We start from the raw sequence: 27,645 nt of genomic DNA on the forward strand, positions 1-27,645 counted from the left end.
ACCCAGGAGAGCAACAGCCTGGGCCTGCTGCTCCTCGTCAAGGCCAACCTGAGAGAGTTCAGTGTGAGTCATACCTCCCTTGTTTTGACTCTCTCTTCACCGACCCTCTTGTCTCTCCCACCTTCTGTTTGAACCTGTGCGCCCCGTTTCCCACCCTTTCTGTGCTTATATGTGTCCCTTCTGCCCCTCTTCCTTAAGGTGCCCTGCCCTGTGCAATGTCTCCTCTCAAGTTTTCTGCTTTCTAGAGGTTCTCCACGTTAAACACGTGAAACTGAGGAGTGGAGGGAAGCTAGGACATACACGTGGGAGAGAATATGCAGCGTTTGTCTTTTTGTCCCTGGGTTATTACCTCAGTACAAAATTTCAAGTTTCATTGACTTTCATACCAATCTCATGATGTCAGTTTTGTGTCTAGCTGGATGAAATTCCATTTGGTGTGTATGCTTTATTTTCTTTACCCGTTCATCTGTTGATGAGCAACATTACCAAATGGGCCTGAGAACCCTGGGTGTTAAGGGGAAAAGAATGAAATTCAATCCCTACACCTTTGGCTGTCCAAAACTCAATTCCAAATGGTAGGGTTTCCCCCTTCTTTATGTTCAGATACGCTCTTTATTCTGCTTTTGAATCTTTTCAGTAGCACATTGTTGATCCCCCACATCAGAAATCTGTGAACTTTTATTTGCCAAAGGTGGTTCACTTATGTTTATTGTAATTTTTGATATAGTTGGGCTTAAATTTATCCTTATTTGATGATGATTTACTTGGTGTATTTTTTTGAGAATCCCTTGTCTAATTCCCCTTTCCTTACCTCTTCCATTTTTGCATTTCCCCTTCATTCCTCTATTTAAGATGTATACATCCTGTGTAGATGTAGCAAATACTTCTTAAGATGTAAGAAAAATACTGAAATTTGTGACTTTGGAGTTAGTGTCTACTCTCTGTTCTAATTGATTCAAGAATTCTCAACATGATTTTCTCTTTTGCCTTCTTGTACTACTTTGCACTGGTCCAGCCAAGCCTTACGTTGAAATACCGTGGAAGTTAATGCCTTGATTTTTTTGCTTCAGGTGATAAAATTTGTAATGTCTGCATATCTCTCATTGGACACACTAACTACTGCAGTACTAGGGATACAAATTGTTGCCTCTTTTTTTATTTTAAAGCAGATTCTCTACATAACTGTGACCTGGAACTTACAATGTAGACTAGCCTGGCCTCAAACTTACAGAGATCCCCCTATGTCTGTCTCTGTGGGCTAACCACACCCAGCCAAATCACTTTATTAACTTTATAAAATATTCCTGTCCATTTTGCAGCCATTGTTATCTCTGATTAACTTTTCTATGTAGATGCAGTCGCTCCTTGAAGTGTCTGGTGAGAATTTTGTTCAAACCCGAGTTTATTGCTATTTCAACTATATCTTTTCTCTCATTCAATACTCACTAAATATTTTTTATGCTGGTTAAATAATGATCATACAGTTACTTCAAAGTCATCCTTACCTTTTCACTGGTACCGCTGTTCAAGAGTTTTAGTTACTCTCCCCAGTTAAACTCCATGCTTCTCTTTCATGGTTTCATCTTTTGTGAATTGTGACTTTAGGATTTGTACTCATGTTTTTACTTGAGAAACCTGCCAGCTTATTCTATTTCATTCGCTTGCTTCTGTTGATTGCATCAAAAAGCCATGATATAATTATATTTTCATTAAAATAAAACTGTTAAGAAAAAAGCCATGGTTATACCCTTAGGTTTAATTGCATTTTTCTGATGACTAGGGATGCTGAATGCAGTTTTAAATATTTGTTGGCCATTTGTAATTGTACATTGTCGTTTTTGTAGATGTTGGCCGAGTCTTTGCTTGGCCCTTCTAACTCAGTGACCTCATTCTCATCTGTCCTTTCTGTTTTTATAAAATAAAGTCTCCCCTTACCTTTCTCATGTATATGTAGAGGTTTCTGCTATTTTAATCTAATAGTTTTTTCATGGCTTTAGGGTCATTTCTCTGAAATTTTACTCCAAATTGCATTATGCCATTCAAGATTCCTCAAACTGCTGAGAAGTCAAGAACAATGGCACTGGGTTTTGATCCTACTGCACGTACTAGCTGTATGGGAGACTAGGCTGTTTGGATGCTCACCTTACTAGACCTGGAAGGAGGTGGGAGGTCCTTGGACTCCCCACAGGGCAGGGAACCCTGACTGCTCTGCAGGCTGATGAGAGAGGGGGATTTTGATTGGGGGAGGGGGAGGGAAATGGGAGGCAGTGACGGGGAGGAGACAGAAATCTTTAATAAATAAATAAATAAATAATAAAAAAAAGATAGTATCAAGATTCCTCAAAATGTCTGGTTAGATAATTCTTTTTTCAAAATCATGAACTGTTAGTTTCGAAGAATGTGTCTTTAGTCACTGTGTTGCGTTTGCTGTGGTCAGGGGACAAGAGAACATATTTACTATTTTCATTTTTAATTAATTGCTACAGTTGGAATGCAAGTCATGGGCTTTTTTTGTGACCTGTCATTCATCTGTATCATTGTACTTTCTGTATTTGACCTCCCTGCTCTTCTCCTCTGCAACCCCAGTGAACAACTTTCTCCCTGTAAGTAGTTTCTCCTCTGCTTTCACATCTGTGTGACCAAGTCTAGATTCTGCATATGAGGGGACATATGGGGCATTGTGTTTTCTTCTTTCTCTCTTTGCCCTCCCCCATTTATTCCCTTTCCTTCCTCATCATAGTCTCTCTTATTTCATGTCTGTATATGTCCTACATATGGGATCACACACACACACACACAAGTATGTGTCCATATATGACAGAAAATATGGTTCATGTATTTCTGAGTCTGACTTGTGTTGCTTATGTTATCATTTTTATTTTTACATCAGATTTATCATGTTAATGAAAATCTCTATTAGTTTTCCTGAAGGTGCTCTATTTCACCTTCTTTATGGCTGAATAAAACTCCACTGTGTGTATGGACCATATTCTCATCAAATTAATCTGCTACTCATCTTGTGTATTGTGAGTGCCTCCCTTCCGTAGCAAAACCTCCAGGTTACACTCTCACCAGCATAAAAGAGCATGAAACTTCCCTAGCATTTTTGTCATGTTGTTTTCCTGGTGACAGCCGGTCTTATGGGTGAGATGGCATCACAGTGTTGTTTAATTTGCATTTTCTTGATGGCTAAGGGTGTTGAACAGTTTCCACATACTGGCTGTCTGAAGTTCTACCTTTGAGAACAGTTCTATTTATTCACCTATTTACTGATTAGATGGGTTTTCATGTTTAATTCTTTGGGACCTTCTTTATTGCCTATGTTAATCCTCTACCACATATCCACTTGCAAAGATTTTCTCCCATTCTGTTGTTGTAAAAGGAGAGGCGGGCCGCTTCCCGCCGCCTGGCGCCCAGCTAGCTTTACTTAAAATAATTACACGGAAACTATATTCATTTAAACACTTCCTGTCCCATTATATCTAGCCTCTTCTTGGCTAACTCTCACATCTTGCTTTAATCCGTATCTATTAATCTGTGTATCACCACAGGGTCGTTTCTTACCGGGAAGATTCTAACCTACGTCCATCTCGGAGAGGAGAGCCATGGTGTCTGCCACACTGCCTTCTACCCAGCATCCTGTTCTGTCTACTCCGCCCACCTAATTTTCTGCCCTATCAAAAGGCCAAGGCAGTTTATTTATTTAACCAATGAAATCAACACAAATCAGAAGACCCTCCTACATCATTCTGTCAGCTATCTTGCCACTCTGATGCTCGTCCCCTTTGCGGTGCAGACACTCCTCGATTTCATGGTTAGTCCTTAACAATGTTATGACCTGTGAGAATGCAAAGTTAGAATGATCAGTTATCTCTAAATAGTCTATATTATCTATGTGATTTACTGATGAAATACATTGGAGGAGTACTTTCTGACTAAGTGTTATACAGTTATGATTTACTGTAGAGTAACACAGTATTCCCAGCATCAGCAGCTGTATAATACATGTAGTAACTACAGTCTCATTATAACTAGAAGGTCATAGATAAGATGACCATTATAGTAAAAATTTGTGCATACTCAAATGTGATTTTTGTGCAACTTTCATGTATCACAAAATTTTCTTCTTTTGGTCCCTTCTCAACTAGTGAAACAAGGTAACAATTATTCTACGTCAATGGGATGTATTAAAAACATGGGGCAGAATATGTTTGACTTGAATATACTATTTTATTAATTATAATTTAGAATATTGTGCCATAATATGGAAAATGTTCATAACACATTGAATGTGAGAACACAGGTCATAAAGCATGTACATTGAATGTGACAACATCTCTGTTAACAAACAATATCCAGCAAGATAGCCAGCCTTGGGTGATGGATGTTATATCAAAATATTTACAGGTCTACCTTGGTTAGATTATGGGCAAATATAATTCTCCGTGTGTTTGTATATTCTGAATTTGTATAATGATTGTTTATTGCCTTGTTTTAAAAATATTCTGATATCAGAAAATGTTACTTATTCATTGTCACCAAATTGGTACTGAAACAATCTGTTTTGTTTTGCCACGCCACTGTTTTGTGTTTAGCCAACAACCCAAGTTTGGAAAAGCTGATTCCTATGAAAAACTGGAGAAACTAGGAGAAGGACTTTATGCAACAATCTAAAAAGGGAGAAGCAAGTAAGTTAAATATTTTAAAGAACAAGTCAAGGGAGAGAGAGAGGGCAGCTGAGGCCTCAGAGAATGGCAGCGGTCGGTGGCTCTGGTGCTGCATCGCGCCTCAGGCTGGGAAGTTGTCGCTCAAGTCTCCCGCTGCCACCTGTGCTGCGGCCTCGCGGCTCTGCCTTACAAAGGAGGGCAAATGAGCCTGCCCTTGTCTGGGCTGAGCTCTGGACCACTTTCACAAAGTTGACTGGACCCAGCGCCACCCAGATGTATGACCTCATTGAGCCGCAGCCGTGCCAGAAGATCCGCAGGATGAAGAACTTTGTCAGAGAGTTTCAGCAGCATTGGTGAGTGCGCTTCTCTGTCTCCCCCCACCCCAGTGCACTGCCGGCTGTCCCAGGGCTCGCTCCCTAGGCTCAGTGCCTCCACCCGTGCTCCATGCTTCCAGCATCTTCCAGGCAGTTGCCACCTCTGGGCGAACTGTGGACCAGGGATGGAGGGGGACATCACTCAGAGAGCAGCCCCTTCTTCCCCAGGATCTGGGCTTCATTTGTAGACCTTCCCAAGCCTTTAATTTGGGTTCCTCCTCTCAGCCACTAGTATCTTTTGCACCCACAGTGTACTGCAATGGGACACCCAGTCCTCACCACCATTGGGGGTCCTGCGGCCACCACGTTATTTGTTATTTTTAAAGCGCTTCGGTATTAGGTGTTTAACTAGTAAGATAGCTTTGAGAATCGCCGAAACCTTGATGTGTGCCTGATGTTGTTTAACGTAGCCAACCTAAAGAAGTGGGACAGATACCTTGAGACCTTTTGTTCAATACCTTGAGTACTTCAGGTCCTATAAATGGAGGTTTGGGTGTTCAGTTCTTAGGACGCTGAACCTTCCAGCTGCTGTAGGGAAATGTGAGCTATGAAGTTGTGGGGACTCTATGAATCAGTCTCCTGAACTGCTGCAGTAGTGCAGTTCAGAGACTGTTGACTTTTAAAAAGAGCAACCGACTTAACAAAGAACAGACAAACAACAACAAGATCAGGGAATGTTTAGGATACTTAAAAAGAAAGATCCGGGGCTGGTGAGATGGCTCAGTGGTTAAGAGCACTGACTGCTCTTCCAGAGGACCCGGGTTCAATTCCCAGCAACCACATGGCAGCTCGCAGCTGTCTGTAACTCCAGTTCCAGAGAATCTGACATCGTTATACCAATGCACATGAAATAAAGTTAAATAAAGTTTTTTTTTTTTTTTTTTAAAAAAAAGAAAGATCCGTGTTCTAGGGAACAGCAAGAGGACAACAGTGTCATGTGGAATGGCTTTGTTAATCTTGAGGTTTACTGGCAGGAAGTGCGCCTCTTAACCTGGAGGTGTAGCTGCCTCCTAAACCGTCACAACTTTGACACAGGTAACTGTGCCAAGCAAGGGATCCCCACAGAGTCTCAGACAAACCTATCAGAGCGTCAAGCGTACCTTCTGGCCTTTGGTTTGCTGTGATCATGTTCATGAAAGTGTTCATTAATTAATCATAAACAAGCTAATTCCTTAAAACCCTGATGTGCCAGGGAATGTCAGCTGTCTGTCCATGCATGCAAACTGTCTTCAAGTGAAAATAAATATTTAGTCAAGCTTATTATTGTTAATAATTATTATTATTACCATTATTTTGGTCCAATATATTAATATTATTTCTGAGAACACTAAGTTATGTGCCGCATGCAAACTGTCTTCAAGTGAAAGTAAGCATTTAGTCAAGCTTGTTATTGTTAATTATTATTATTACCATTAGTTTGGTCCAATTCGTTAATATTATTTCTGAGAACACTAAGTTATGTGCAGAGGGCAGATTAACCCAGCCTTTCCATATTGTGTTTGAATGCACACAAACTCACTCTTCTGGATTAGGCATTCCAGTGTGGAGTCTTCCATTGAAATCAAGTTTGAAGCCCAGAGGACTGGAGAGTGAGGGGTGGAGTCCTGTGCATTATTCACAAGGATGTTTCCGCGCTGGGCCCAAATCACCGCCCATGCGGGTTCTGGAGTCCATTAGGGCCTGTTCTGAAGCGCATCAACTAGATATTTACTAATGCTAATGATTCCGTTGGAGCCCCTCCAGTTTTGTGTTAAAAAATCCATTGCAGTTGAGTCTCAGTAAGAAGCCAAGGGCATTAGTAGAAAAATTCTGTATGTCGAAATAATTTAGGGCTTGATGGCCAATCACTAAAATTTGGGGTAACTGCAATATTGGCAAATGGGTATTATAGTTAATTGGGCTTCCTAGATTATTGAGATTCAGTGATGGGAAAGCTCCTTTTGACTCGAACTCTTCTCACAAGTGCCTTCTATGATTATGTGGTGATTACATACAGGCTTCAGGTAATAACAGCTCAGTAAAGGAAACACGTCATGTCATGTATTGAAAGAGGACCCGTGACTCAGAAGAGAGTCATACTGTGGTTATTGTGAAAGAAATTATCGGCGTTTTTAGTGATTTTAATGTTGGGTGTGCACCAGAGCCAGGGTGTTTATTAGAAACAGCACTGCCCAACGCGTATCGTTCTACTCTGCTTTTCTTCACACTCAGAGGCAGTGAACTCATTCTGATGACTGAAAGAGATTTTGAGGAGCTGAAGGCAATGGAATGAGAGTTTGTGCAGGGAGTGTGATCTGTGCATCAGATGGGGTTCCTGGAATTGCCAGTCTGAGCTCAGTGACCTTGGATAGGTCCCTTAACTTTTCTGAGTCTCAGTTTTCAATTTGTTGGCATGTAGTGAAATAACGATTCGATGTCTTGTGTGACATGCAGTGTGGACTCAATAAATGTCTGCACCGTGTTGTCGTCGTCAGGCCCAGACCATACTGGCGTGACTCTGTAGAAAGCAAGGAAAAGAGAAGCGCTGGCAGATTTGTCCTATAGCAGCCGGAAATCGGGGTAGAATTGGACCGAGCTGGGCCTGGCCATCTCTTGTCCCGCTCGACTTGGGCAACCAGTAATCCACTTAAAGGCCTGCATTCTCACACATCATAGATGATGCTAACTGGTTACCATCTTCCCCAAACATAACTGATCTGAGATTACTATATTATAAAAGGTCAGATCAAACACATTGGGTTTCAAGCCACAGGGCTCTAAGTATGCCATCTGCTAGGCAATGACTCCAGTGTAGCTGGAGTTCCCGTATAAGACGAGTGTGATGGAATTCTACGGTCAACTGTCCATTTCACAGTGAGTGTTCACAGCTTCCTGCTCAGTGACGTCAGTGTGGTCACTATTTAGGAATCACTATTCTTTTTTTTTTTTAAATATTTTTATTTATTATGTATACAGTGTTCTGTCTTCATATATGCTTACTCGCCAGAGAGGGCACCAGATCTCATTACAGATGGTTGTGAGCCACCATGTGGTTGCTGGGAATTGAACTCAGGACTTCAGGAAGAGCAGTCAGTGCCCTTAACCTCTGAGCCATCTCTCCAGCCCAGGAATCACTATTCTTGTCTAATACGATTCCCTCCTGTTTCCCACTTAGGACTTTTAGGCTAGCTGAGCAGACAGGAGCTTCAATGTTAGATAGCTGAACTCTGCAACTGCCTGTCTTTCCCATGGGTTCTTTTTCTTTTTCGAGACAGGGTTTCTCTGTAGCTTTGGAGCCTGTTCTGCAACGAGCTCTTGTAGACCAGTCTGGCCACGAACTCCCAGATAGCCACCTGCAGCTGCCTCTGGAGGTTGGGATTAAAGGCCTGCTCCACCACCACCAGACTATTTTTTTCTAATGTAAGCACTTACAAGTTTTCCTTTTAGGACTGTGATTAGTACACCCCAGAGGTTATTTTGCTGTGTGCTTTCATTAATTTACAGAAATACTTGGATGTTCTCCTTACGTTATCTTGTGAACCACTCTTTATTTAGTAGTGTGTTATTTCTTCTGCCAAAATTGCCTAATTTCTAAACCTTCATTGTTCCTTATTTCATCACGGTCATCTAATAAAATCATGAAGTCATTTGCATTTTTATTTGTGGAAAAAAATAGGTTGTAAGCAGACCAAGGACCGAGTACTCTGTTTACCAAAGGCCAGGGTAGTCACCTATAGTGATATCTCTGTCACCCAGAGACAGGACAGGAGGAACACACAGGAGTCTTGACTTCTGGAAGTTCCAGGGGGCAGTTTCAGCTTTTGCACTTAACCCCATTAAAAAGAGGCCTCTCCCTCCTTTTGGAGCATTCGCTTTCTCTGTAAATTCAACTCTACCAAGCAATTCCATAAAGTCTATCCTAAAGTGACCAGGTCCCTGAGGACAGCTAGACAGCTTGTACCAGGGGACCACAAGGAACCCACAGCAGCAGCTGAGCTGGGTCTGCATGGCACCCAGCAAGGCCGGCCCTCCCTCCAAGGGCCTCTGTGGTGGAGTGAGGCAGTGGAGTCCAGGGGGTGAGAGGCTGCAGGGGCCAGAGCAGGACCAGCTGAGAGGGCACAGTGGGCAGGTCCTGGAGGGAGGGAGAGAGGGAGGGCAGGCAGAGGCCCAGGAGTCCCAGTGGCAGTGGGGTTGTGCTGGGGTCCTAACTGCCAGGATACCTTTCCATCTGAGCTGTAACAGACTTAGCCCACTGGGGGTTGTGATAACACTGGGCAGGATGCCCTGGGAGGTAGAGGAAGCTGGCTTGTCAGTCAGTGAAAACAAGACTGTCAGCAGCACTCACTCCTCTGAGGTCTCCATTCCATTTCCTACCTCCTGGTCCCTGCCCTGGTTGTGTTCCTCCCTTGACTGCCCTTCAATGATGGTCAATTATAGTGAGTGTTTTGTTTGTGTTTTGTGTGTGTGTGTGTGTGTGTGTGTGTGTTTTTAAAAATAAAGCTTGCCCGGAGATCAGAGCTCAGAGCCACCAGAGGCCAGGCAGTGATGGCTCACACCTTTAATCTCATTATTGGGAGTCCCATGCCCTTCAGTCCATTACTTGGGTGTCTCAAGCCTTTAAATCCAGCACTAGGGAGGTGGAGATGGGAAGGGATGTGGCTGGGCAGAGAGAAATTTCAGGAGGGAGGAGACATGAGTTCACTGCAGTCTGAGGCTTGGTGGAGACAGATGCAATCTGTAATGCAGGATCCTTCTGTAATGCAGGACAGGATCCCCCTTCCTTTCTGAGCATAAGAACACTCAAGGGCGTGGCCCCTTACTTCCCTGATCCTCAGCATTAACCCCTATATTTGACTCTGGGTTTTTATTAAGAGCAACTAGAATTTGTGTTACAGTAAATGATAAGGATGTGTGAGTCAAATAACCCTTCTCCACCCCAAGTTACTTTCCTTGGTGATGTTTGTGACATTAATGCAAAGTAACCTAGGACAGACATGTGTCTGACCATTGGTCCTGCTCAGAGGCAGGGGATACTTTGGTGGCAGAGAATGAAGGAGAAAGGGAGGCTGAGAGGCAGGCCCCATTTGAGAATGGCAGTTGGTGGGCAGAACTGTGGGGGATGGGCAAGCCCTAACTGCCACAAGCTGGGGTTGGTTCAACTCACTTAATGTGGCCACTTCTGCAGAGGTGGTCCTCACATAGGGGGCTCTATCTCCTCATGACATTTCTAGTTTCTACACACATTTCAAAAGCATGAAGGTAATTTCATGTCATTTCTGACTTTAGGAAGGAGGTTTCGGAGGGGATGGGCAATAATAAACCTACCGAGCTTGGATGCCTATGAAGCACAGCAATGACCAGCACGGTCAGCTATCTTGCTCCTCAGGGAGTTCCTGAAATGAGCTTTGCTAAGCTGAAACCAGAGCTGGAACTGGCATCATGGGCTGCAGCTGCCCTTGACTCTCCAAAGCCGAGCCATGCTCAGGGGGCAGAGCTAGAAGTGGGGCTCTTCTTCTGGGGACCACACAGAGGCATGGAAGTGTCAGGACATCAGGTGGGTGCTGTTGTTGAAAAGGCTGGGTGTTGAAAAGCCAGAAGTGGGGTCACTCACTGTCTCTTCGTTACAGGTGAAGACCAGATATATGAAGGAGCTATCAGAGAAGGTGGAGGTGCATGGCCAGCCCCTCGTACCAACTCTTTGAATGTTAGTTATGACCTCATAATCTCATCCACCCATCTTGTCGGCAGCAAACCCATGGGGAAGGAGCATGTCTACAATTACAGGATCTGGGGATTTGGGCTCACTAGGGATGTTTCCTTCAGGGTTCTTGACCCATGAATGTTGCTGAATATCTCTAATGGAGGGTCTCCTATTTAGGGCAACTGTTCAAATTTGGTTAATGAGAAATTTAGGTTGCCCAGAGATGTGAACTGGGATGTTACATGTGCCATTGTTTGTATTTTTTTCGGTCTCTTTCAGGGTGCTTCCTCTGAAGGGGTGGGTGCCCCGTGCTGATAAAATAGAACAGTACAGAGTCCAGACATCTGCTTTCCTCCCATCGTAGCCTTCCCTAGGAACCAGTTCTGGGGCGTCGCAGCTCTTGTTCTCACAGCTCCCTTGCAGCTCAGGGCCAGCTCCACACCTGGTAGTAAGGCCAGAGTCTCCCAGCTTCACATCGCCCTCTGCATCTAATCTAACAGCATGTTCTGGGACTTCCGGTCTTTCTGAGCGAAGTCATGGTTATGGGCAGCATTTTATGGCTGACGCTAGCTGCCCAAATATTTTCTGCACCTTTTCCTCATGGAGCTTGCCTTCTTCCAATATTTGCTCCTTCATATTTCCTCCTGACACATACTCCATCAATATAAAAGTATAATTTTTCTGCATTTCAAATTGGAAGAGGCGAATGATGTGTGGCTGTTGCACGGTTTCCAGTACCGCCATCTCTGATATAATTAGACACAGGTGCTTCTTCAGATTTCCGAAAACTTCCTGATTCAATCATCCAGGCTCTACACGTCTGCCATCCTCCCATCGTATTCTTCTCTCTGAAGCAGTTCTGGGGCATTGCTGCTCTTGGTCCCACAGCTCCCTTGCAGCTCAGGGCCAGCTCCACATCTGGTGGCTAGGCCACAGTCTCCCAGCTTCAAATTGACCTCTGCGTCTAGTTTCAGGCCTTGGTGGACAATATCAAGGTCCTGGCAAATCTTGATGGCTTAAACTAGGTACCTGAATATTTTGTGCACCTTTTCTTCCTGCAGTGTGCCTTCTCCCACTACAAGCTGGTGCAAGGCTCCCCTCTGGGGTATGTTCAGTCATAAAGAAGGAATGCACGGTTGGTGCTGTCGTGGAAGAGGCTAGTAACGTTCTGATTTTGTGCTGTTTACCCTATTGCCATCTCTGTAGGGATGAGCTAAAGGTGCTGCTTTATAATTTCTACAGCTGTTTTGCCACCTAGGTACTGGTAAGGACACGACAGGCCATTTCTAGAGATCCACGTGCACCCTGGCCGATGGTACATAGCACCTTGAACTGACTCTTTCGGGGGGGCGGGGTCAGACATGGGGCTAGGTGGTCACCATGCTCCTATCCAGACAGGTTGAGGAGACGCCTTGGCTCAGCAACCATAGTACTTGATACAAAGGTCCCTGAAATCAGGGTATTTCCCAGTATCAAGGACATTGCTCCTGGTAGTTTGCCAAATCTCACGCAAAGCCCAAGCACAGATGAACACGGGGAAGCTGGGAATGTACTTTCTGGGATAACAGGAAAAAAAAAAAGAAAAAAAAAAAGCAAGGAGACGCTCTTGACCCTGTGACACGTCCTCAGACAGGTGCTCATCTGCGAGCCCTGATCCCCAGATTTCTCCCATTTAAAAAACAACCAGTGATCTGAAAAGACAGGGCCTATGTCCATGTGGCCCTTTGCCAGGTCCCATCTTCAGAGGAATTCTAGGTCTAGGCATTGAAAGGAATGACCTGCGACACAGGGCACAGTGGCAGGCCGAGGAAGAGAGAGGCCAGCACCCATTTACCTCCATACTAGAGATGGTGGTGACGATGCAGATGATGATGTCTGACCTAGCGATGATGGCCTCCTGACCTGCTCACAGAGACCATGGCTGCCAGGGGTCCACGTGCACCAGGAGGCTGAAGGAGAAATGAGAGGATGGAAAACCATGGGATGAGAAAGACGGTGATTCCCAAGAACCCTGAACATAAGCCAGCCCACACCTTCCTGAGGCCCTGAGAGTGAACAGATAGATCCTGAAGGAACATGGGGCACAGACAAAGGGAGGATTATCCACACAGTGAGTCACAGGGGACAGAGTGCTCAGAAGGAGAGGACAGCGGGGAGGCTGCACAGATGGCGTGGGAATATAGGCCCTCCCCATGTTCCTGGATTGGCAAGGCTTACCCTAGGACCAGGCAATGGCTGTTCAGAGAAGACAAGGTAACTGAAGATGAAAGCAGAGAACACTAAAGTTAAAAGATGTTCACGAGGTCTTCGCTGGTGAGAGACGCAGCTGATGCAGATCCAGGTGTCCTGGCTGGTGCAGGCTCTTGGCATCACGGAAGTCTAGCTGATCAATGCACTATGTCAGTGGGTTGTTTGCCCACACAAAACACCTCCTATGGAGAAGGCAGCTGGGACCCACAAGTTAAAGAGTGCGTTTATTTTTAATGCAACAGCAGAGTCTCCACACACAATCCCCAGTTGTCCTTATCAGTGCCCTGAAACACCCAATGTTGTGAGCCAAAGATGGTCCAGGTGGCAAGGGCACATTGTGTCTGCAGCCGACACAATGGGGCATGGCTAGAAGTGGGGATCTTCTGGGAACACCATAGAGGCATGGGGGCCCTTCTGGCCATCATCTGCCCTGATAGGTCAAAGGTGGGCTCACTGGTGTTTCGTTCCAGGATCGACCAGTTGTTGAAGGAGGTACCGGAAATGGTGGAGGGGCAGGGTCTGCCCACGTGGCTGAGGTAGTAGAGTGAAACCTGTGGTCTGCCAGTTCTTTTAATATTCAATACATTCCCATTATCTTGTCACATTTCCTGTTCCTCGGGGACTCAAAGATGATGTTTCTTGGAAAGCCATGATTAATAGGTTGTCTATAATTTTGGATCTGGATGTTTATTTTAGGACTCTTGACCCATGGGTTTTGGATGATGGTTTCGAAGAAGGGTCTCTCTCTCTTTTTTTTTTTTTTTTTTTTTTTTTTTGGTTTTTCGAGGCAGGGTTTCTCTGTGGCTTTGGAGCCTGTCCTGGAACTCCCTTTGTAGATCAGGCTGGCCTCGAACTCACAGGTATCCACCTGCCTCTGCCTCCCGAGTGCTGGGATTACAGGCGTGCGCCACCACCGCCCGTCTCTCCGGGGCAACTGTTAGAATTTGATGAATTAGTTTTTCTTCATGTGCAGGGATGTCATAGCTGCCAATGATAATGTTTTCCTCAACTAATTTCAGGGTGCTTCCTCTGAAAGGATGGTACCCAGTGGTAGCAAAATACAGAACCACTCCAAGGCTCTACACATCTGCCTTCCTTCCTTCCATCATATTCTTTACTTAGTACCAGTTCTGGGGCCTAATAGATTTTGGTTTCAAACGCCCTTTTAGCACAGTGCCAGCTGCACATCTGGTAGCAAGGCCAAAGTCCAAGTTTTATTTTGTTCTCTGCATCTAGCAGATGTTACCAGGTTTTAGGTCTCTGTGGATGATGTTTTGGTCGTGGCAATACTTTAAGGCTGAAACTAGCTGTCCAAATGTTGTTCTTGCCTTTTCTTCGGGAAGCCTGCCTTCCAATATTTGTTCTTTCAGAGTTCCTCCCTGCGCATACTCCTGTACCAAAAACGTAAAATTCTTTCCATTTAAAATCTCAAAAAAATGAATGATATTTGGGTGGGAAAGTTTTGTGAAGACTTCAATTTCGAGGAGACAAAAATGTTTCCTTTCCATCATTTTTATTGCCACGAGCATTTGAATGCGTCAGTGCACCGCCAATAAAACAGTGCCAAATCCACCCTTGCCAATGGGGCGCACCCCATGAAATTGGCTGTGTAGGTCATCATACTTTGAACAGACGTCCATGAACCTCGTTGTTCACTGCCCTCCTTTCCAGAAAGGTCTTGCCATATCTCAGATAAATAGCTCCAGTTACTGTGCCAGTGATGTGGTCCCACAGGTCACTGAAATCAACTCCCTAGTCTTTTGGGACAGAAATGTAGCCCAGCCTACAGCCTTTTATATACAGGACACTTGTTCTTCTATCTTAGTCACTATTTTTGAGGTAAAAGCTTGAAATGTTCCAGTCCCAGCAGGCTATAGCCTGTAGTGATTGTCTCCATGTTGGGCCACAGGCACCTTTCCCCTACTTAGGAAAATGCAACTAGCGTCCCTCCGCTTCTGCTTAAGTGGAACAGAGAGACAGACAGATGCTTCTTTGTTTAGAAATTCCAACCAGCACATTGGCAGTGGCCTTTGTAGCTGGATCCTGACAACCTCAAACCATGTCTGGCTTCTTAAGGATGTGTGCAGTTTGAACAGGCGTCCTACAAAGAAACAGAGTCATTAGCAGATTCTGTCAAGGCCATGTTTACAGTCTTCCATTCTTGGGGCTAGGGGAATAAAGGGCGTGGGCATGGGGAGCTCTTGGACACTCTCTATCCTGAACCTGTTAGTCCTTGTTCTGGTCCAGGGGCCACTGTTGTGGAGGAAGGGGGCACTTTTAAGTATGAATGCTCAGAAAGTAGGACGTGCCCCCTGGGGTCTCTTGGGCATGGGGTTGCTTTCTTCTTTAGGAAGCAGTAGTGGTTGGAAGAAGAGGGCCCTACGCTGTTTTTGTGCCTGTTCGCCTCATGGCGTCCTGGGCAATCACTGGCGACTCAGCTCCTTATAGAGAGAAGATCTGATTTCTCTCTTGTGATCCTGAGTGTTGATTGGCCTTCTGACCAGTGACCAGGGCCGATCAGGGCAGCTGCTAGAGCACGGTTGCCCCCTCTCATCTGCTTCTCGAGCCATCTCCAGCCAATCCTATCTCATAGTTCCTGAGAGTCTCTATTTTGGATCTTGCCTCTGAACCAGATTTTAATCTCTTGCTGTCTTTGAGACAAACATAAACTAGTTCATAAGGAGTGGTGGAAACTGAGAGACCAAAGTAAAACGTCCACTCTGTTCCGACTCATCTTCCCAATCGTGAGCACACCTCCTCCTCCTGAAGGAAGGGACTAGGGCACTCCATGGCAGTGGGGCCAGCATTCAAGAGCTTGCTGTCCCACACCATGACCAACAGCATCTTAGGGAGGAAGGGGTTTATTTAGCTTGTATATCCCAATCAAAGCCGATCACCGAGGAAAGTCAGGGTAAGGACTCAAGCAGGAGCAGAGGCAAGAGCCCTGGGGTAAAGTTAGCTTGCTCAGCTTGCTTTCTCATATGAAACAGGACCACTGCCCAGGGCTGCCCCTCCCCCCCACAGTGGGCTGGTAGAGCTAGAGCGTCATCAGTGATGAAGGAAGTGGTCCATGGAATGATCACAGGATGAAGTGATGGAGCCAATTTCTTACTGGGTTTCCCCTCCCCTGTGACTCATTTGTGTGAAGTTGGCAGAGCCAACCAGTACTCCTGCCCTGTGTGTCAGAGACTACTTCCTTCCTGTTCTGCATACTGAGAAGTGACAGTGACTATTGAGTTGGTGGCTCCAGGATCAAGATGTATTTATCATCCACAGTGTGTCTGTCAGCAACATCTTCCCGGGCAGGAGCTCACTCAGCTTGAGTCCACAGTGTGTCTGTCAGCAACATCTTCCCGGGCAGGAGCTCACTCAGCTTGACTCTGCAGGTTTTCCAGATATTCCTCTGTGCCCTCCCCTACCCTCGTTAAGCCCTCCCGTTTCTTGGCCTGAAGTGATTTTTGTGAAATTTTTTTCTTCTCTTTAAGCGCACCTTGGATTCCCAGACCTGACCCTGCTCTGGGTACTATGACAGGCTCTAGGTTTGCTTAAGAAGCAGATATCTGGGGCACATATCTGAGGGTGTTTCTGGAAGAGGTGTCTCTGAGTTAGTAAGACCCGCCCTGAAGATTATGTGTGGAACAGTTCTTCAGGCTGCATCGCCAGCAGTGAAAATCTGAGAAAACTCCTGGAACCTCAGCAGTCAGCTGACAGGGACTCCTGACTGTGGACATAGTGTGACCAGTTGTTGTCACTGGCACCTCAGCAGTCAGCTGACAGGGACTCCTGACTGTGACACACAGTGCGACCAGTTGCTCTCCCTGGAACCTCAGCAGTCAGCTGACTGGGACTCCTGACTGTAACACAGTGTGACCAATTGTGAAAATCTGAGGAAATTACTGGAACCTCAGCAGTCAGCTGACAGGGACTCCTAACTGTGACACAGTTGCTCTCTCTCCTTTGACCTGCTTTCCCCACCATGATGTACTGTGGCAACAAAGTCTGAGCCCGAGCATACCCTCCTTCTTGGGTTGCTTTTCTTAGGTGTCTTCTCATAGCAAGAAGAAAAGTAAGTCCCAGATGTCCCCATCAAAGCTGGAGATGTGCTCTCATCCTTCTTCCTTTCCCTTTTCCAAGTCACAAAGGGATCACCAAAGCCTCCCTAACTGTGGACAGAACTTCACCCTTTGAGACCACACACATTTCCACCGATTTTCCCTCCCTCTCCTTGTACTGACCCAGAGGCAAGTCTGCTGCAGACCCTTACATAGATCTACACAGATGTGGCTGAGCAGAGAAAGAAAGTTGAGGGAGGAGACAAGAGCTCACTGCAGTCTGAGGCTTGGTGGAGACAGATGCAATCTGTAATGCAGGATCCTTCTGTAAGCAGGACAGGATCTCCCTTCCTTTCTGAGCATAAGAACTCTAGGGCTTGGCCCCTTACTTCCCTGATCCTCAGCATTTACCCTTATATCTGACTCTGGGTTTTTATTAAGAGCAACTAGAATTTGTGTTACAGTAAATGATAAGGATGTGTGAGTCAAATAATCCTTCTCCACCCCAAGTTACTTTCCTTGGTGATGTTTGTGACATTAATGCAAAGTAACCTAGGACAGACATGTGTCTGACCATTGGTCCTGCTCAGGGGCAGGGGATACTTTGGTGGCAGAGAATGAAGGTGAAAGGGAGGCTGAGAGACAGGCCCCATTTGAGAATGGCAGTTGGTGGGCAGAACTGTGGGGGATGGGCAAGTCCCAACTGCCACAAGCTGGGGTTGGACTCACTTTATGTGGCCACTTCTGCAAAGGTGGTCCTCATATAGGGAGCTCTATCTCCTCATGACATTTCTAGTTTCTACACACATCTCAAAAGCATGAAGATAATTTTCTTTGCTAGTCTGGGGGTTCCTTGAAGAATTTGCCAGTGTAGCATGCTGACTGCATTTGGGGAGAGGCAGGGAGGGGAGCAGAGAAAAATGTAGAGCTCAGTAACGAAAAAGAGTTAAAAGTTGGTTTGGTAGAGGATCTTTACCTCCTTTTTTAGTTATATTTCTAGATCATAAGCTTTACTAAAGCTATTGTGCACGGGATGTTGAAATGATCACTTTCTCTGCATGCTTGTTGTTATAGGTATAAAAGTACAAATGATGTTTGTTAGTGATTTCATCTTCTGGATACCCTTCTGGATGCATTAATACTTTCTAGGGGTTTTATTTTTTGATATTATGAATAATATAATATCATCTACAAATATAGATGGTACAAAATTCTTCTTTTGCTGCTTGGATCCCTTTAATTTGTTTATTTTCCATGACTGATGTTTCTCAGGCTCCAAGCAATATGCTGAAAATGAATGGGAATAGTGGACAGCTCTGTCTCTTTACAGATTTTAATGTAATTAATTGCTTTGCGTTTTGCTCCATTTAGAATGACATTGTCTATGAGTTTGGGATCTAAAAACCTTTATTATGTTAAAATATAACGACCCCTATATTACTACTCTCTTTGGGTCACTTATCATGAATCATCAGATTTGTCAAAGGGCTTTCCTTTCTCAGTAGAAAATATTGTATAATATTCGCCTTTTAACTAATTTCTGTAATTTTTAAATGTATAAATTTAAGTATGTAAACTTACATTTCCTGGGAAAAACCAAAATGTTTGTGGTAGATAATCATTTTGATGTATGCCTTCCTTCAGTTTGCAAGTATTTTGCTGAAAATTTTTGCACCTATGGTTTTATGTCGTTAAGGATGTTGGCTTATTTTTCCGTTTTTCTTGTAATTTTTATCTTGTTAGGGTAGTGGAATTTTACTGGCATCATAGAAGGAACTTGAAGTGTCCTGCTGTCCAGCATGGGTAGGCTGATAGGGCCTCCATAGCCACCCACAGGGATGATACCCCGGTCAAGGATTCTACTGTAGTTGAGGACATGAGCTGATGGGGGAGAGTCTTCTGTTTTGTGTTAATTTCATTGGTTAAATAAAGAGACTGCCTTGGCCCTTTAATAGGACATAAAATTAGGTAGGCGGAGTAAACAGAACAGAATGCTGGGAGAAAGAAGCTGAGTCAAGGAGTCGCCATGATTCTTCCACTCCAGGCAGATGCAGGTTAAGATCATTCCTGGTAAGCCAGCTCGTGGGCTACACAGATTATTAGAAATGGGTTGGGTGGACACCAGCACGCAGACCCAGCGCACAGACTCCACGAGATGCAGCGGATGCGGGATAGTCCAAGCATGAAACAGTGAAGCCCTCACTGAGAGCAGATTGCCACACTACAACTAAATCAAGTAGGTTTTTGGAGGCCTGGCCTGCAGAGTGGTAGACCTTTTATTGGCGAGGTCCACGGGCGAACGGGGAGCCTGGTCCTGTCCCTGAAGACCACCCTGAGTGGGGAGAGTGTTCTTGGCCCGTGGCGGGACACAGGAAAAGGAGCGGGGGCATTCCTCGACCCCCTTGATCCCCCAGTTAGCCTGCGAGAGCTGGTACTCTCTGCTGGGGCTGCTCCTCCTCTGCTGTGACCTCTCTCTCCCTGGCATATCCCAGCTTGCCCCCAGGGACCTCCTTCACTCCCCCTCCCTTCCGTGGGGCCGCGGGAACACCGTTTAGCCTGTTTGGGCACTGGATAGGGAGCTCGGCGCAGAGGGCAGTGGGAGTTCCTCTGTTTTAGTGGCTGGCCTGCAGAGGGGTAGGCCTTTTGTTGGCGAGGTCCCTGGTGAACGGGGAGCCTGGTCCTGGTCCTGAAGACCCTTCTGAGTGGTGAAAGAGATCTTGGCCAGCGACGGGACCCAGGAAACGGAGAGAAGGCATTTTGTAACCTTCATCAGGCTATGAAAGGAGACAGAGACAGAGACCCACATTGGAGCACCGGACTAAAATCTTAAGGTCCAAATCAGGAGCAGAAGGAGAGAGAGCACGAGCAAGGAACTCAGGACCACGAGGGGTGCACCCACACACTGAGACAATGGGGATGTTCTATCGGGAACTCACCAAGGCCAGCTGGCCTGGGTCTGAAAAGCGTGGGATAAAACCAGACTTGCTGAACATAGTGGACAATGAGGACTACTGAGAACTCAAGAACAATGGCAATGGGTTTTTGATCTTACTGCACATACTGGCTTTGTGGGAGCCTAAGCAGTTTGGATGCTCACCTTACTAGACCTGGATGGAGGTGGGTGGTCCTTGGACTTCCACAGGTCAGGGAACCCTGATTGCTCTTCGGGCTGATGAGGGAGGGGGACTTGATCGGGGGAGTGAGAGGGAAATGGGATGCGGTGGCGGGGAGGAGGCAGAAACCTTTAATAAATAAATAAATTACAATAAAATAAAATAAAAAGAATCCCACAAAAAAAAATGGGTTAGGTCAATATGTAAGAGCTAGCCAATAAGAAACTGAAACTAATGGGCCAGGCAGTGTTTAAAAGAATACAGTTTCTGTGTAATTATTTTCGGGGTAAAGCTAGCCGGGTGGCAGGACGCAGCCCAGCCCGCCAATCTTATTACAACAATGAGCACAATAGTAGTGAGATGCATTCCTGGGGATTCTTTAAGACTGGGTTCAGGCTGTACTCCCAGTAGTGAAAGGGAAAGAAATTTCAGGAAGCTGTAGTCACAGTCTGAAGAGGACAAGGACCCCTGCACTGAAATGCTGTCAGAACTTGGGGGACAAGTGGGATGGGCACAAAGCCTGTCTACACTCAGAAGAAGCCTGCCAGAGGGAAAAATACATTGTCTGACTCTTCAAAACTAGCTTGGCCATTCTCTCCATGGGAAATCCACTGCCTATAAAACATGCGGAAAGACTCCCGAAAGGCAGAAAATTATCAAGGGTCTTGAAAGCACTTTCCCTTCCCTGATGCGTCCTGGTCTTCAGCCCCTTAGTGATTGCTCAGGGACTAGAGGAAAATGCCTTGAAGCTAGAAGGCATCAGGTAACAGAGAGTGGGCTCCTGGTGAGGACCCTTCCTGCTCTGCAGGGGCTGTTTCTCTCTTGGTCCTCCTAGGACAGGGACTTCTTTCTAGCTGCACTTAAGTGCCTGCTCAAATTCTTGCCCTCAGGCTGGAGAGATGGCTCAGAGGTTAAGAGCACTGGCTGCTCTTCCTGAGGACCTGAGTTTAATTCCCAGCAACCACATGGTGGCTCACAATCATCTGTAATGAGATCTGGTGCCCTCTTCTGGCATGCAGGCAGAACACTATACATAATAAGTAAATTAAAAAAAAAAAAAAAACTTGTCCTCATCGCAAAATCTGTCCCTGCCTCCCTCCTGAAGACCCGTCTGGAAACTATTACACAGGTTGAGGGCCTGGCCATTTAATCCGGGAAGATACCAGTACACATCTCTTTTGAGCTGCAGCAGCAGAGCTGTGAAAGGCAGACCTTCATTCTGCAGCCCTCCTTCTGGGGTGCCTTCAAAGGTGGAAGCAGATTGCAAATCAAGGTGCTGCTCAGGTGACAAGGGCATTGCTTCTGAGAGTTGCTGCATCTCATGCAAAGGGCAGGCACTGATGAACGCGGGGGAGCTGGGCTCTACTAGGGGAGAACTGGGAGGAATTCCTTCCTGGGAAAATAGAAGTAAATGAAAACAAGGGGACACTTTTATGCAGCAGAGGTACCCATTGCTCAAAACTCAGAGAGGATCCTGCCAAAACTCCACCCATCATTCTTATTACATCCTCTTCTTAGAATATGGGAGCAGTGAAGGGTCAGTTCTAGCATCCATATCTACTCTTAGAATTGAGTCCAATGTCAGTGGCCTTGAAATTGTAGTCTGTATCCAAGCGAGTGGTTTCAGCTTTGATCTGAGGCAGTATCTGATCGCTGTAATGATCTGTTGAGATTGGTTCGCTCCTCTTCTTCCTGCAACCATCAGGATCCTCTCTACCACGTTCAGTTACTAAGTGAAAATCGATGCCACCGTGATGTGGAGAAGGTAGGCTTGGTTCAGATGCTGTGAGCTTTGGAGAATGGGCGTTTCTGATGAAGATGTAGCACAGATCCTTCTCCGTGCTTTCTGTTCATGCGTCCGACAACTTTTCTGGCCACCGGGTTGTCTCTTAGATGATAATAATGCAGACTGAAAAAGCCAAATGCAATTTGGCCAGTCATGCATAGCACTTTAAATTTATTTTTCAGGCTGTTCATTCAGGGGATGCAGGCCATGAAGCTAGATGGTCATTGTGCTCCTGTGCAGACAGGTCCTGGTGAAGTCTCACCCCGATATTATGGGGGAGCTGGGGTCAGCCTGATGAGTCTCTCTCTTTGGACAACAAAAGAGAATGAAAATTAAGGAGACACTTCCCACCCCTGTGACATTTCCTCGGGCACTCTAAGCAAGAATGACGCTTCAGTGGCCATTTCAGTGAGAATCTCATGTCATTTCTGCTTTAGGAAGGACGTTTGTAAGGGGAGGTGCAATAATAGACCTATCAAGCCTGGATGCCAATGAACCACAGCAATGGGCAGCATGGCACGATATCTAGCTCCTCGGGGAGTTCCGGAAATGAGCTTTGCTAAGCTGAAACTGAAGCTGGAACAGGCATCATGGGCTCCAGCTGCCCTTGACTCTCCAGAGCTGACCTTTCTCAGGGGGCAGAGCTTCTTCTGGAGCCTGCACAGAAGCCTGGAGGCACTTGTGGTCATCTGCCCTGGTTTCATATCAGGCGTGTGCTGTTATGAACGCTGGTTCTGGAAAAGGTCAGAGTGGGGTCACTCAGTGACTCTGCTTTAAGTGAGGTCCTGACATAGTAAAGGCACAGGGCCAGGGTCTGCCGCCTCGGCTCTGAAAACTGAGAATGATACGGGAATGTTCAGGAGGGAAGAGTTCATAACCCCCCACCCATACTCCCTCCGCCACACATACCCCGATGCTCAAAGAATACAGAGGAACAAGAGGTCAAACGGGAGGGATCCAAAAGATCCCCAGTCACGGACTCAGGGATCCCTTACTGGGCTCCTCCTCCTGCCTCTCTCAGTGGGGCCACTCTGTTGCTGAACACACACACCAAGGTTGTACATATGGCGCCCCGGAAAGCAGCACAGTCTTGACAGGACTGCCCCTATTGCCTTCTCAGTATCCAGCAGCACCAGGTGTTGTGAGCAGAAGACGCTGTCTCAGCGTCAGAGTCAGGTATGGGTGGCAGGGGCATTTCCTCTTCCAACGTGCTGCAGCAGACACACACGGCAGATGCAGCCTCAGTCAGTGGGGCATGGCTCGAAGTACGGCTCCCCTTACGGGGACACCGTAGAGGTGTAGGGGCCCTTCTGGTCATCCTCTGCCCTGATATTGTCAGTACATCAGGCATAACCCCTTCTGAAGACTCGGTGTGGAAAAGGACAAAGGTGAGTGGGCTCACTGGCTTCTCGGATATACCAGAGATGGTGGAGGTGAAATCCCGGGGTTACAGGCTTGACTAAGGTGATAGGATCAAACCCCTGTGTTCCCTTTCTAATAGTAGGTATGTCCCCATAATCTCACGATATTTTCTTTTATATAAGGAGTGAGAGATCTGGTTGATACCAAACCCATACATAAGACGGGTCCATGTGCAGTGACAGGATGTGGGTAGGGCCTACTAGGGATGTTTTCCTGTGGGTTCTTGACCATGGATGTTCCCAAGTTCTTCCATGTTGGGCCTCCTCTCTGTGGCAACACTGAGTATTTTAACATAAGATCACAAAGGTGTTTGGAAATGTAAGCTGGGGTGTCATAGCTTCCTTTTTTTATATTACTCTCAAGTCTCTTCCAAGGTCCTTCCTCTGAAGGGGTGGTGCCCGTGGTGGATAAAATAGAGCATTATACCCAGACTCCAGATAATCTGCCTTCCTCCCATCATACCCTTTCCTCAGAACCAGTTCTGGAGCATTGGAGATCTCAGTCCCACTGCGCCCTTGCAGCATGATGCCTGCTCCTCACTTGGAAGCGAGGCCAGAGTCTCCCAGCTTTATGTTGCCCTATTGTATCGAGCAGGATGCTCTCGGGTTTCAAGTCTCTTTGGACAGTACCATCCGTGGTCATGGCAACCCTATATGGCTGACACTAGCTACCCAAACATTTCCTCACTCAGGCAGCCTGCCCTCTTCTAGTTATCTGCTTTCTCAGATTTTCTCCCGTCGCATACTCCATCCCTTTGAAAGTGTAACGTTGCGTATTTAAAATCTGGGAGAGGCAAATGATGTGTCGCTTCATAACCATTCCTTAGGGCTGCCACGTAAGTCATGACTAGATGTCTCTTTGTCTCCTTCCACTGCTCTTATTGCCGCTAGCATGTAAACGCCATGACGGGAGGCCAGTGCCACGGTGCCAAGTCCATCCTGGCTGATGGTGCACACACAACACATTATTAAATTGCCTGTCTAGGTTCTTATTCCTGGGGAAAGCAGGTCATGAGGCTTGTTACCGGCCGCCTGTCCAGAAACAGTTGTGCCAAAGCCTGAAACCAACAATTAGAATGGAGATATTTACCAAGGAGTCTCACGGGTCACAGAAATCGGCTCCCTGGTCTGTTGGGACAGAAATGTAGCCCAGCCTACAGCCTTTATATACAGGGTACTCATTCTTCAATCTCAGTGCCAGCTCCACACCTGGCAGCGAGGGCAAAGTCTCCCAGCTTCACGTTGCCCTCTGCGTCCAGCAGGATGTCTTGGGGCATCAGGTCTTGATGAACAGTGTGACTGCCATGACAGCACTTTCAGGCTGATGCTAGCTGTCGAAATGTCGTTCTTTTCTTCACAAAGCCTGCCTTTTGTGATTATGTGTTCCTTTGAGTATCTCCCTGCGCATACTCCTGTACAAAAAATGTAAATTTTCCATGTAAAATCTCAGAGAGACAAATATAATATTAAAAGAACTGGCAGACCACAGGCTTCACTCCACCACCTCAGCCACGAGGGCAGACCCTGCCCCTCCACCATTTCCGGTGCCTTCTTCAACAACTGGCCATTACCTGGAAGGAAGCTCAGTAAGCCCACCTTTGACCTATCAGGGCAGATGATGGCCAGAAGGGTCCCCATGCCTCTCTATGGTGTTCCCAGAAGATCCCCACTTCTAGCCATGCCCTACTGACTAAGGCTGTGTCTGCCCCATGTGTCGGCTGCCGAAACAACCTGCCCTTGCCACCTGGACCATCTTCGTCTCACAACATAGGATGTTTCAGGTCACTGATGAGGGCAACCAGGGATTGCCTGTGGAGACTCTGCTGTGCGAGGCTGCCGAATAGGCAAGCATTGCCTTTGACTAACACCAGAGTGGCCCCACTGGAAGAGGCAGCAGGAGGAGGAGCCCAGTAAGGGATCCCTGAATGGAAAACTTTCACATGCCTCTGGTGGGATCTGTTCTTTTCCCTGAACTTTGAAACTTCATTTTCAGCCAAGCTCCCTTCCCCTCCCCTTAAAAATAAGTACACTCTTTAACTTGTGGGTCCCAGCTGCCTTCTCCATAGGAGGTGTTTTGTGTGGGCAAACAACCCACTGACATAGTGCATTGATCAGCTAGACTTCCCTGATGCCAAGAGCCTGCACCAGCCAGGACACCTGGATCTGCATCAGCTGCGTCTCTCACCAGCGAAGACCTCGTGAACATCTTTTAACTTTAGTGTTCTCTGCTTTCATCTTCAGTTACCTTGTCTTCTCTGAACAGCCATTGCCTGGTCCTAGGGTAAGCCTTGCCAATCCAGGAACATGGGGAGGGCCTATATTCCCACGCCATCTGTGCAGCCTCCCCGCTGTCCTCTCCTTCTGAGCACTCTGTCCCCTGTGACTCACTGTGTGGATAATCCTCCCTTTGTCTGTGCCCCATGTTCCTTCAGGATCTATCTGTTCACTCTCAGGGCCTCAGGAAGGTGTGGGCTGGCTTATGTTCAGGGTTCTTGGGAATCACCGTCTTTCTCAGCCCATGGTTTTCCATCCTCTCACTTCTCCCTCAGCCTCCTGGTGCACGTGGACCCCTGGCAGCCATGGTCTCTGTGAGCAGGTCAGGAGGCCATCATCACTAGGTCAGACATCATCATCTGCATCGTTACCACCATCTCTAGTCTGGAGGTAAATGGGTGCCAGCCTCTCTCTTCCTCCCCCTACCACTGTGCCCTGTGACGCAGGTCATTCCTTTCGATGCCCAGACCTAGAATCTCTCTGGAGATGGGATTTGGCAAAGGGCCACCTGGGCAGAGGTCCTGTCTTTTCAGATCACTGGTGATTTTTTAAATGGGAGAAATCTTGGAATCTGTGCTCTTCACCTGTGCTTCAGTCAGCGTGCTGGGGACAAGTTCCCTCAGTGGAATGGCGGTGAGAGCAGCAAGTAGAGGCTCACAGGCTTTCCTCTCGTTGTAACCGCTTCTCCTCGGAAGGTCACTACTGGAGGACGCTCAGGGCCTCTGAAAGCTCCTCCTTGCTGTCTCCTGTCACGTGCCATGCACTGACAGACATCCCTCAGCTCCTTGGCAGAATTCCTTAGGCCGTGTACCCTGGGTGCCACAGAGCCCAAGTTGGGAACCAAAGCTTGTTATTGCCGGAAGTAAGAGAACCATCAGTCACCTGTTTTCCCTGGGTTGTCAGTGTGATGATCCGGAACAAAGCCGTTCTATTTTCTTTGCCTTTGTGCAGATGGTGACTTACACTTCCAGGTTACACTGCGTTATCACAGTGAGTCAAGGCACACATGCAAAGTGGCCACTCATCCCGTATCCACAGTCAAGAGCAGGGAGAAGTTTGCTTGCTTGTGCTGCACTAGAGTTTCCCCTTCCTATGCAATCTGGGATTCTCTCCATATCAATTACGATAAGGAAATCACTCCTCTTCAGGCAGGCTCATAGGTGAGCCTTTTCTTGGGAATCCTCCATGCAGACTGGAGTCCCAGGTCACTCTCAGCAGCACTATTGCTCCCAGTGAACTCCCCAGCTCCCAGCACTGAGAACTGTCAGTCAGTTCCATGGCCAGAGGCTTCAGCCTCTTGGTTTTGCCTGGCTCAAAGTGGACACCCAGCATCACGTCAGCAGACATCACTGCGCTGTCCCCACTTGGTCTTTGCCTGATGCTTCCTAGACTTAGATTTTTTCCCACCAGGCTACACTGCCTTTAGGTCAACTCTTTCTTCTCTTTCCAGCTCTGTCTGGCCCACCTCAAGCTGTGACACACCTCCTTCCCGGAATGGTTAGCGACTTCAGTCCACACCTACCACTACCCTGTACTAGCCTGGACTTAGCAGTCAGTCGATTTCGGCTCCATTTTGGTATGTATGTTGCCTCCAACCTTAGCCTATTTCAGACAGATGGTTGAGCTCTGAGAGCCAGGACGCCTTGTCAAACACTTAAAATCATTTACATTGTCTCACATATTTCTCTGTCTCCCCTCTTCTCCCTGCCTGTCTCTCGTGTCCATCTGTGTGTGCCCGCACCTATGTGCTATGTTTAGCATGTGAGGTTGCAGAACAACCCTATAAATTCATTCTCTCCAACCTCTTTGTAGATTGAACTCTCTTGCTTCCTCCCCCGAATTTTTTGCCGGTGGAGACCCTGAAGGGCATGAAGCAATGCCAGCACTTGCTGGAGAAGTCCATGACGGCTCTGAGGAGTGGGAGCCTTGGCCTTGGCCCGCACGTGTGCTGCTGTTCTTCCTCGGATGCCAGTCAGGACAACGAGACTGTCTCGGTCCCTCAGAATTGCCTTGCTTGTTGTTTTGGGG

The 27,645-nt window shown here is 46.7% G+C and overlaps 1 long non-coding RNA gene across 1 annotated transcript; it reads left to right on the forward strand.

The window, feature by feature from the left end:
- Nucleotides 1-3,688: 3,688 nt before the first annotated feature.
- Nucleotides 3,689-27,157, forward strand: LOC121459059. Its single transcript, XR_005975898.1, has 3 exons — nt 3,689-3,814; nt 4,596-5,020; nt 27,068-27,157. It is a non-coding gene; the product is annotated as an uncharacterized LOC121459059 (long non-coding RNA).
- The last annotated feature ends 488 nt before the right edge of the window (nt 27,158-27,645 follow it).

The sequence above is a fragment of the Microtus oregoni genome, unplaced genomic scaffold (genome assembly GCF_018167655.1).
Source record: "Microtus oregoni isolate MIOR12 unplaced genomic scaffold, Mior012 000018F_ref0000195, whole genome shotgun sequence".
NCBI lineage: Eukaryota > Metazoa > Chordata > Mammalia > Rodentia > Cricetidae > Microtus > Microtus oregoni.